The sequence below is a fragment of the Porites lutea genome, chromosome 10, assembly GCF_958299795.1.
Source record: "Porites lutea chromosome 10, jaPorLute2.1, whole genome shotgun sequence".
Taxonomy (NCBI): Eukaryota; Metazoa; Cnidaria; class Anthozoa; order Scleractinia; family Poritidae; genus Porites; species Porites lutea.
In genome coordinates, this window is record NC_133210.1 from 25,120,701 (window position 1) to 25,130,621 (window position 9,921).

Below are 9,921 nucleotides of genomic sequence, written 5' to 3' on the forward strand. Positions count from 1 at the left end.
GGCCGTTTAATGTTGGCTTTAAAGACACCAAAAATGCACATAAGCCTGCGAATGCATCCGCTTTTCATTGCTCCTTGCCTCGCAATCAACCTGCCACCTTCTTTAAAATGTTCTTTGTTTTTAATCATAAACTTCCCTGTTCTAGCTTTCAATAAACAAAACTGAAATGTCATGAACAAGACGTTACCTGGAACCGACAACTATTCGGAGAAGAAAATTTGCTTTATAACCGTTGCTTATGTACGTTCAAGGCATAAGAAAAATGACATTTACGTGCTAAAATACATTATTATAATGTTTTGATCAACATATATCAATGGGATGAGTCACGTTTATTTCAAAACCTAGACTTTCCTTTCTTACAGCAAGCCAAATTTTGTGTCACATTTGCCGATTTAAAGTCCCAAAGGCTGTTTGGGTTTCCCTGCAAGATTTAAGCAGTGACTAGTAGAAGAAAGGCATAAGCGCCGATCTGTCACATAAACGGACGTACTGGTGAGGTATGTATACGTAGAAACCTTATTTTAACGCGTTTTATTTGTAACACAAGCGGTGCTTTGTGGTGAACGGAGAAGTTTACAATAAGTCACTAAGGAAGTGAACGAGGAAAATAGTGTAGTTCATTTTTCGATTTTTTCAGCTTAGGTACCACCATTTCAGAAAGGTTCGAAGACCCAATACTTTATGCCCTAAGAGTGATCAGCATCAAATTTCTGCTTGTAATATCAATGCTTTGTAAAACCGAGTGGTCATAAGAATAACGGACATGATCACACATGATGAATTTGCTCGATATTTTATCAACTTCTCTCCACTACTTCTGCACCCGGTAGGAAACGAATAGGGGCAACAAATGAGAATTGATCTTAGGGTTTAAAGGGTTTTAAAACAGCTTCTTTTCATGCGATGATACTTTTCTATGTTTAGACCATGTTTGATCCCATTTCATCAAAGAATACAGATTCTCCCGCGGGAATCCACATGCTTTATCAAGTTGGCTATACTGGATTTTTTTAGGACGCATTTAGCTGTGACGAAGTTATCGTCATAACATTTTCGTTTCTAATTCGATGGCTGAGAAATTTTGCAAAGAAGGACAGATATCTTTCGGCAATAGTACGAAATATTCCGATTTCATTGATGGTAAATATATTTTTCTAGATCAGCGCTTAAAAGGACTCTACTTTTCAAAGAAAATCGCGCCTAGTAAAAAATTTTGCTGATATTTTTTTACTGAAATTTCTGGTATCGGCCAGTTAATTGATATAATAAATATGCCAGACGAATTTCAGAAAAATCGTTGGAGCAGAATCCGTAACTTAAAGTCGCTCAAAATCGAGCTGTGAAATTGTTTTGGAATTTCAAAAATAAATTACTATCAGGTAGAAGGAACTACCAGTTCGAATTTTCGGGACAAGTAAATTTAATGTTTGCTAATTCTTAAACAAAAGCTGATTGCCTCAGTCGTGCTATTCTTTAAAAGGTACTTTTTAGTTTTAGAAGCACTATAAATTGCTCCAAACTTTGCTCTGAAGTAGAATTACTTCCTCGACATTTTTAAAATATTCCTTTGCAGTTTCGGCTCAAACTCCTACTGTGTAAACATATTGCATGTATTGCAATGCATTTTCAACGACTTTTACTGCTTTTCGTTGCTTCCAACCCGGTAAAGAGGTATTTAGATTGGACGCAACCTAATATCAGAGCTCAGATAGAACTTTCCAGCACATTGTTTATTACTACAAAATGAGCACGAGTGGCAGTTCTGCGAAGAATTCGCACGTCACCCAGGGGGGACGAACGACAATGATGCCCATGCCTGTGAACCGAATTAAATACTGCCCTTGAATAAATTTATAACTCTGAAATTTTTGTCACTCCTTCCTTCACTGAATGGGTAGTTTTTCTTGATAATTATGTTTTGCTCTACAATACATGTTTATACAGATCTCTTCGCAGACATGGGCATCATTGTCATTCGTCCCCCCTGGCTGAGATGCGAATTCCTGCGGAGCTGCCGCTCGTGCTCATTTTCAGGTCATAAACAAAGGTGCTGGACAGTTCTATCTGAGCTTCGATACAAGGTAGCTTACAATCCTAATACCTTTTTCCTGAATTGGAAGCAACGTACAGTACTGGAAAGCCGTTGAGGATGCATTGCAATACATCAAAATGTATGCAGCAGTAGTTTGACCCTAAAATGCCAAGGTATATTTTAAAAATGTCGAGGAACAAGTCATTCGACGTCAGAGCAAGGTTTGGAACAATTTATGGTGCTTCTAAAACTAAAAAGTTAAAATGTAGAAAATATAAAGCACGATAGGCAATCGGCTTTTGTTTTCAGGATTAGCAAACACTGAATTTACTTGTCCCGAAAATTCAAACTGGTGGCTCCTTCTACCTGATAGTAATTTGTTTTTGAAATTCCAAAACAATTTCACAGCTCGATTTTGAGCGACTCTTAGTTACGGACTTCTGCTCCAACGATTTCTCTGAAATGTTTCTCCGGCATATTTATTATATCAATAAAAGCCGAAAACAGAAATTTCAGTAAAAAATATCTGCAAAATTTACTAGACGCGATTTTCTTTGAACAGTAGGGTCCTTTTAAGCGCTAATTTCTCAAGAAATATGTATACACAATCAATGAAATCGGAATATTTCGTGTTATCTATATCCGAATGATAGCTGTTGTTCTTTGCAAAGTTACGCAGCCATCGCGTTAAAAACGAAAAAGTTATGATGGAAAATTTGTCACAGCTAAATGCTCCAGTATTAATGACGGAGCCACCTTAAGTTTGAGTATTTACCACGTCGGCAATAACAAAGATATTAATTAGGTTAACCCTATTCAGACCGACAAAATCGTGATAACTCCTACACCGAAAGAGCTATGACCTTCAATTTTTCTGACTTTACCTAAAATTTATCTAGGAACATTTTGGTATAATTACCATGTCCATGTGATTAATCATGTTGCCATGGCAACCAGTTTCTGACACATAGGTTTTGGAAAATTTAAAAAATGGTGATTTTTTTGTTTTAAGATCGCGTTTTTACACTTATAGTGCTTTTTGTTGTTAAAATGGTCTTTGCTTGGGACTAGTTTTTGAATTACATCAAAATGTTTCAACATCGAATATTTGGGGGGGAGGGGTGGGGTAAAATTTGTCACTTTTTTGCTTTGACAAATATGCTGCTCTATTTTCCACATAACACTTCCAAAGTCATTTGTTTTGGTAATAAACATTAGTTTAATACTTCTTTTATACATTCTGAGCTTTTTCCCCTTTGAAAGTTGCTTTAAATTATAATTTTAACAAAAAAACGGAAATCCAAGATGGCGGATCCAAGATGGCGGATCCAAGATGGCGGACCACCATTTCAAATTTTAAATTTTATTGCTTCCTATTGCTTTTTCTCGCTGTACAAGTGTTTCCTTGTTACTAGTTCATAAGAAAGGATAACAAAGAGATGACTTTACCAATATTATTGATATTCTACGTATCTAAGTGGAAAAATAATAAGAAACATTGAAAAATCGGAATATGACGTCACTGTGACGTCATCATTGGGCGTGGCAAGTCAAAACTGGGTGTGGGGCTTCTTTGTACGGAGATGATCATTGTGTGTAAATTTCATGACCCTAGCATTATTGGTTCCAGAAATACAGAGGGGGGGTCCGAGGAGCCCCCCCCTCCCCCCCCAGTCACAGATTGACCAAAAAAGCCCAGTCTGAATAGGGTTAAGGTGTTTCGATATAGTTTTTCGGAGACCATACCGATGTTTTTCAATCGTCTTAGGGCCTGTTTACATGGAGTGGGGGACCCCGGTCTAGTGGGGTTGGTTTCTTTTGTTTTCACGCTCTGGGGGACACAAAACAAAAGAAACTTACCCCACTGGACCGGGGTCCCCCACTCCATATAAACAGGGTCTTAAAAGTGATTTTGTCCTTGTCCGAAACTTTTCTCGTGACTATGAATTGAAGTTTGTCAAAATGTAGTTTTACTAAAATCGGTATCACTATGACAACAATAAACAAAAAACTTTCCGAATTTTGCGCGATCTAGACCTGCTACGTGTAGCAGCTTTTGAATTTAGGAAGCAAACTTTTTGGATGTTTGGCAATATCATTTAGCAACTTTCTAACATTCCAGGCCAGTAGGCAGCTTTCCAGCATCTTACTGAGCACATTCGGGACAGTTCTAGTAGGCTCCGACAGAAAGGGCTACTTTCTTCAGGCTTCAGGTAAATGAAAGCGAAGAGAATTCACGAGTTGAACGATATAATTTTGATACTGTCGAATTACAGAAAATGTATGGGGAAATCAAGGTTTTGTAAAAACTGATCACAGACTTCTTTGCACTCCAGATTTAGTGTATCGTGTCTTTGAACTCGTAAGTCACTCTTTTCAAAGACAACGTGGCAAATTTTTGGCCATTTCCACGGATGACGTCTTTTTACTACTAGGACCAGAATTCATTTCGTTTTTTTCTTTCACATTTAAATTTATAATCCCAGGGAGTTTTAAATAACAAAAGCCCTAGTTTGCATAACAAAGCAAAACCCTGAAGGATTCTGGTAGTGGTAGTAAAATGACGTCATCGTGCAAATGGCCTATTAGCTGGCTTTGAATTCCAATACAAATCTTTGAATTTCCCGCCATCTTTCCCCCAGATTACCCATGATGCAACAGTAAGCGTGAACTCCACTATCATCGTCAAAGGGTTGGAAAGGCTGCTACTTTTTAACTCTTTTTCTTCCTTTTTTCCCCTGCCGCCCCCTAGCCAGATGTTAAACAAAACATAAGCGGTCTGTACGCGTCTGAATCAGTTTTGAATCGTTCTGTTATATTCCAAGATAGGTGGGACGGGGACGGGGAGGGGAGTCAGTTATTTAGCAAAAGGGAAAACCGTCTTCGATTTTTTGAGCATAAAACGAACTGCTGTTAACTTATACAACCTTCCTAACAGCTTTTGTCCGGGACTGTAGTTTGAACAGGTCCATTTTGTCGTTGAATCGATAGGCTTATAAATAACTATTATATCTTCTGCAAAGCAATTTGAAATCGTCACTAAAACTTCGATCTTCATTGTGAACAAAACAGCTTTCGGTGACCGGCAATTACCGGAACTTCCGAGGAATGAGCTTCGGACCCAATCCTGGAGGCAGCGACCGAAATCCAGCCTAAATCTTCTTTTTCCCTTAACAGGTAATAAACACCGTTTTCAAATGGACTTCAACAATTGCAATCTCTTCTGGAGTTTCTGCTTTGGGCTATTGTCCTCTCTAATCATCGTTGGGGGAAATGCTCTATCCATATCAATACTTTCCAAGAGAAATCTTCGAAAGCGTTCTCATTTTTTGTTAATTAGCTTGGCTATTGCTGACCTCTTGGTTGGACTGATTTCAGTGCCATTTTACATAGCAGTGAAAAACAGACCATATCGCATTGGAATTCTTACATTGTCTTATCGGTGCGTGGATATGATTACGGGCTTAAGCTCGATCTTCACCCTGGCGGCTATTTCCCTGGAAAGACTTCACGCTATTTCTCACCCTTTTCGCCATAGACAACTCACCTTACGCCGCTACGCGATTGCCATAGCAACGCCATGGGTCTTCTCACTTATTGTGACGTCATTTCAAGTGCTAAAATTTTTTTTCGTTATAACCTTAATGGAGTTCACTTCTGTGATAATCATTAGCTTGTCAACACCTTTATTGATAACTTGCGTTTCCTATTGCATCATTTGGACGAAGCAAGCTTCAAGAATTCCCAATGAAGCTCAAGCAAGAAAGGACGCTGCTTTTGATAACCGCAATATTTGTTCTCTCGTGGCTGCCTTTTCAAGTTTTAACAGTTGTATTTCAGTTCTGCATCTCGTGTTATAATTATTATTCAAACAAAATTGCGATAATTGTAAATGTTGTTAAGCTTCTTCAATATAGCAATTCCTTTATGAATTTTCTAATTTACTGTTTTAGAATGCCAGATTACAGAAAAGCGCTTTCACGAACGTTTTCCAAAGGCAGATGCAGTCGTTAGATAGTCGTCGAGTCTTTTATCCGCTAGTCAGGCCACACCGAAGCACGGATCTGGTGCTTACCATTTATCTCACTTATAATTACTCTATTTTCAAGTAATTTTTATTTGTAAAATACACGCATTCAAGCCCCAAATAGTCTTCACAAAGAAATTAAATAAAGGGAGTTTTATAAGAAAAATATATTTCTAGTAGTGTCTCGCCTGGTGTCCAAGTCACTAGTAGTCAGAAGTTAGCTTGCACTGAGGATAACCTGATTCCTTTGCTATTGAATGTACTACTTCACTAGTATAGACATTGTAAATTTACTTTTGTGGTGGTTTCATTGATTGTCAGCATGAGAGAATGAACTTAAGGTTGATGTCAAATGTTAACGGAAGAGCAATTATGGTGGATCAAACATTGCCATCTGATTATGAACTTTCAATTATTAATTTTTGTGTATGGTTTTAAATTAAGTAATTTGCTGTGGAAATTACTAGGTAAATTCACTGGTAAAAATCGTATTAGTCTTTTCTCCTGATGTCTCTTTCTTCTGGAGTCTCACCTATTTGACAAAGACATCAGTTTCGTTGTCGATCTGTACGTGAGGGTGCCGCATTTTCCTTTTGATAGGTGTGACTCTTCGACTAATAAAATCCTCAAGTCTAGTAGTAAGAATTAACCTGTTCCAAGGTTTAGGTGCTGCAACACCAGCAACACTGAAAGGTCTGTTAATAAACCTGGCTTTTCACCGCGACACCGGTAGGATAAAATCCTTTTGTTACCTCCTAACTTACATAGTGACATCTCTTTTCGATGGTTTTCACAACGTTCTTGTTACCAAAAGGATTTTTTCAAAGAAGGAAACAATTCTTACTACTCTTAGCATAAATTAACAGTTTACGAATGAGGCTGAGTATCTTATGAAGAATTATGGAGATCGAGGAGGGTGTTATCCGTCGAGGCCGTAGGCCGAGGCGGATAACACCCTCCGAGATCTCCATAATTCTTCATATGATACGAAAGCCAAATTCAATAACTGTTTTATTATTCATTCAAAATAATTCCAAGTTAAAAAACATAGCTAAAACATGCTTACCTCCATCGATCCATCGATGTTCAGTTCATCTTCGATAGTGTACGTTTAGGTTTGTCCAGCTCCGCAAATATTCTCCAAATAGCAAATGTCGCCCTTCGAGTTATCTTCTTGCTGTTCTTGCCGTGTTTTTAGCTATTTTTTCGCCTAGTTCTTACTCTTGAAACGAGTGAAATGTCCGCCATTTTTTTAAGTTCACAACCAAAACAACTCAACCTCGTCCCCAGGTCTTCTCGGTTAACGATGCCTTAACCTGCGAAAACGCTGCATTTTTGACGTCATTTCCTCGTTAAAGTCAAAATTCCTTCAAATTTGGTCATCAGTAACTGGTTATGGTGAATGAAACATGTGCTTTTAGCCAATCAGAATTGGGGAAATATTTTGAATGAATAATAATACCTCTTATTAGCCGAGTTTTCGGTCCGTACTGTAAATTACGGACCGAGTTTTTTTTCCGTCGATTTATGGCCCAAGCGCAAAGCGCACGGGCCATAAATCGATGGAAAAAAACGAGGATCCGTAATTTACAGTACGGACCGAAAAAACGAGGCTAATAAGATGTTTATTATATGGCTTCTTCCTGTTTGGGGGACCGGAAACAAGTTTAGGACGCACAATTTGACAGTCATTTGACAGGTGTCAAAAAAGAAAGTTTTAATTGGCGTACGAAAACAATAGCACATAACAAAGGCTTTCCGAGAAAGTAAAAACAAATTCGCCATGTTAAAAAAGTTTATTTGGTCAAAACTAAGAGCACTGTAAGTTTTAGCTCTTTAATGTAACGCTGGAGTATTTTGGAAACCGGACACTGTGTCAGTCTAGAAGTCTTTTCCATCTTTCCTCCGTTTGTCCTTGTGAAAAAACACTACAAAAGGCAAAGAAGCTTTTCAAGGTAAGTTTGTTGTCATTGTCGAAGGATCCGCTCGTTAATTGTTTTTGGGAAAACCTCTCTTTCTGCCATTTCATTCTCGTCTTCAATTGTGATCTGCGTTCAAATTTTCAAACACTGACTAGAATTCTCTTCCTCTGTAAGGTTACGATTCAGTTTCTACAACAGCTTCGTTCTCATTAAAACAAAGCTAGGTTAAAATTGGGAAAGGCAAAGTCAACATCCCAGTCCACAGGGTTTACATACATATTTCAAAGTTTATTCGCTGGAAACTAAGAGCACTGTAAGTATTCACTCGTTAATGTGACACTGGAGTCTTTTGAAAACTGGACATTATTGTGTCTGGCTCGAACTCGCTTCTATCTTTCTTTCGTTGGTCTTTGAAAAAACACTGCAAATGGCAAAGAAGCTTGTCAAGATGATCGGGTGCAGGTATGTTTGCTATCATATTTCTTGAAGGAACTACTCATTTTCTCTTAGGCAAAACATCTCGAATCTCTGCCAGTCGATTTTCGTCAGCGTAACTGTGTACTACAATAAAATTTTCAAACACTGACTAGAATCCTCTTCGATAAGATTACGAGTTAGTTTCTTCATCGCCTTTGTTCACAAATAAACACAGTATAAAATGTTGAAGGCCAAAGTCAACATCCAAGTCGTCAAGGTTGACAGTCGTCTTATAACTTTATTTAAACATTTTTTCCGAGGTTAAGAGATTTAGACCTCCGAAATGAGCATTTTCTTTAAAAATTTTGGTCCGTATAGCAAGTTACGGACCGCAAATTGACCAATCGCACGGCGAAAACAGACTCAGCCATATAATAAGTTGATTTATGGACTGAATCGGCGGGACACGTATTTCTGTTGTTATACTCTCATTTGCATGTGCTGTACTCAAACTGTCTTTTTCACTTCCGTACACTACTGGACGGTTGCTTGGCCTTATTCTAATAGGTTAATCGTCATGAAAAAAATTAGATTAGACTGATGTGTGACTCACTGTGAAGGAAAACTACTTTTACGATCGGATTCATTAATTCTTGAACGAGCTCCTAAAAGACAGATCAATCCTGATCTAATCGTGTCAGATGTTGGACAATCGCAACCCGGAATGAAATGAATAACAAAAATATAGATGATTTGAGATTCATTTAGAAGGAAAGATAAATTCCCTAAGTTTCAGTCTGCACCAACCTTTTGTTTGAGTTAAGCGAAAGTCTAGGAATATAACAACATTTTTTTTCCCGTACCTGCCACCAGGAGCCCATAAGCTTATGATGTCCTGCTGCCACATTATCAAATTGAAACGATAAATACGTTTATACACTCTCGTAGTTCCCTCCAAAACTATCTGATTCCAGACCCAAATGGGCAAAGTCTATACCCATTTTCAGACCAAAACAACGCAAAGCCTCTACCCTTTGGGGTGGCGCATACATATGTGGCTTATATAAGGGAGTACCCCCTGGGGGGAAGTAATGGATGCAGACGGAGAAGGTCGGAGAACGTTTCAGCTTAACAGGTCAGTGGTGATGACGTGTCAGATATGACGTCATACCACATAGGCTGAGAAATGTTCCACTTTTATTGATATTATGCATGCTGTTTCACGTCGACCGTCCTTTTACACTCAACATTTTTGGTTTCACTTTAAAAAGTCGCTGTTGATTGTTGTCAGTAAAGTCGAAGCACCATGTGCGACCAACTCCCATAAGCGACCACCAGGATCCGGATTTTTTTTCCAAGCTGTTTTTTTGCTATAGCTGTTCGTTTATCCTTCGCGCACATTTTGAGACAAGTTTAGTGATAGTCAGTTACTATGGTTACGAAATGTGACGTCATAAGTAGCAGTGCAGGTGGTCAAGCCATTTTTGAGTGAAAATACATGTTTATTCATTTTTTTCAAC

At 38.2% G+C, this 9,921-nt stretch overlaps 1 pseudogene; it reads left to right on the forward strand.

The window, feature by feature from the left end:
* The first annotated feature begins 376 nt into the window (after positions 1–376).
* On the forward strand, positions 377–6,173 carry LOC140951131 (adenosine receptor A1-like; annotated as a pseudogene).
* The last annotated feature ends 3,748 nt before the right edge of the window (positions 6,174–9,921 follow it).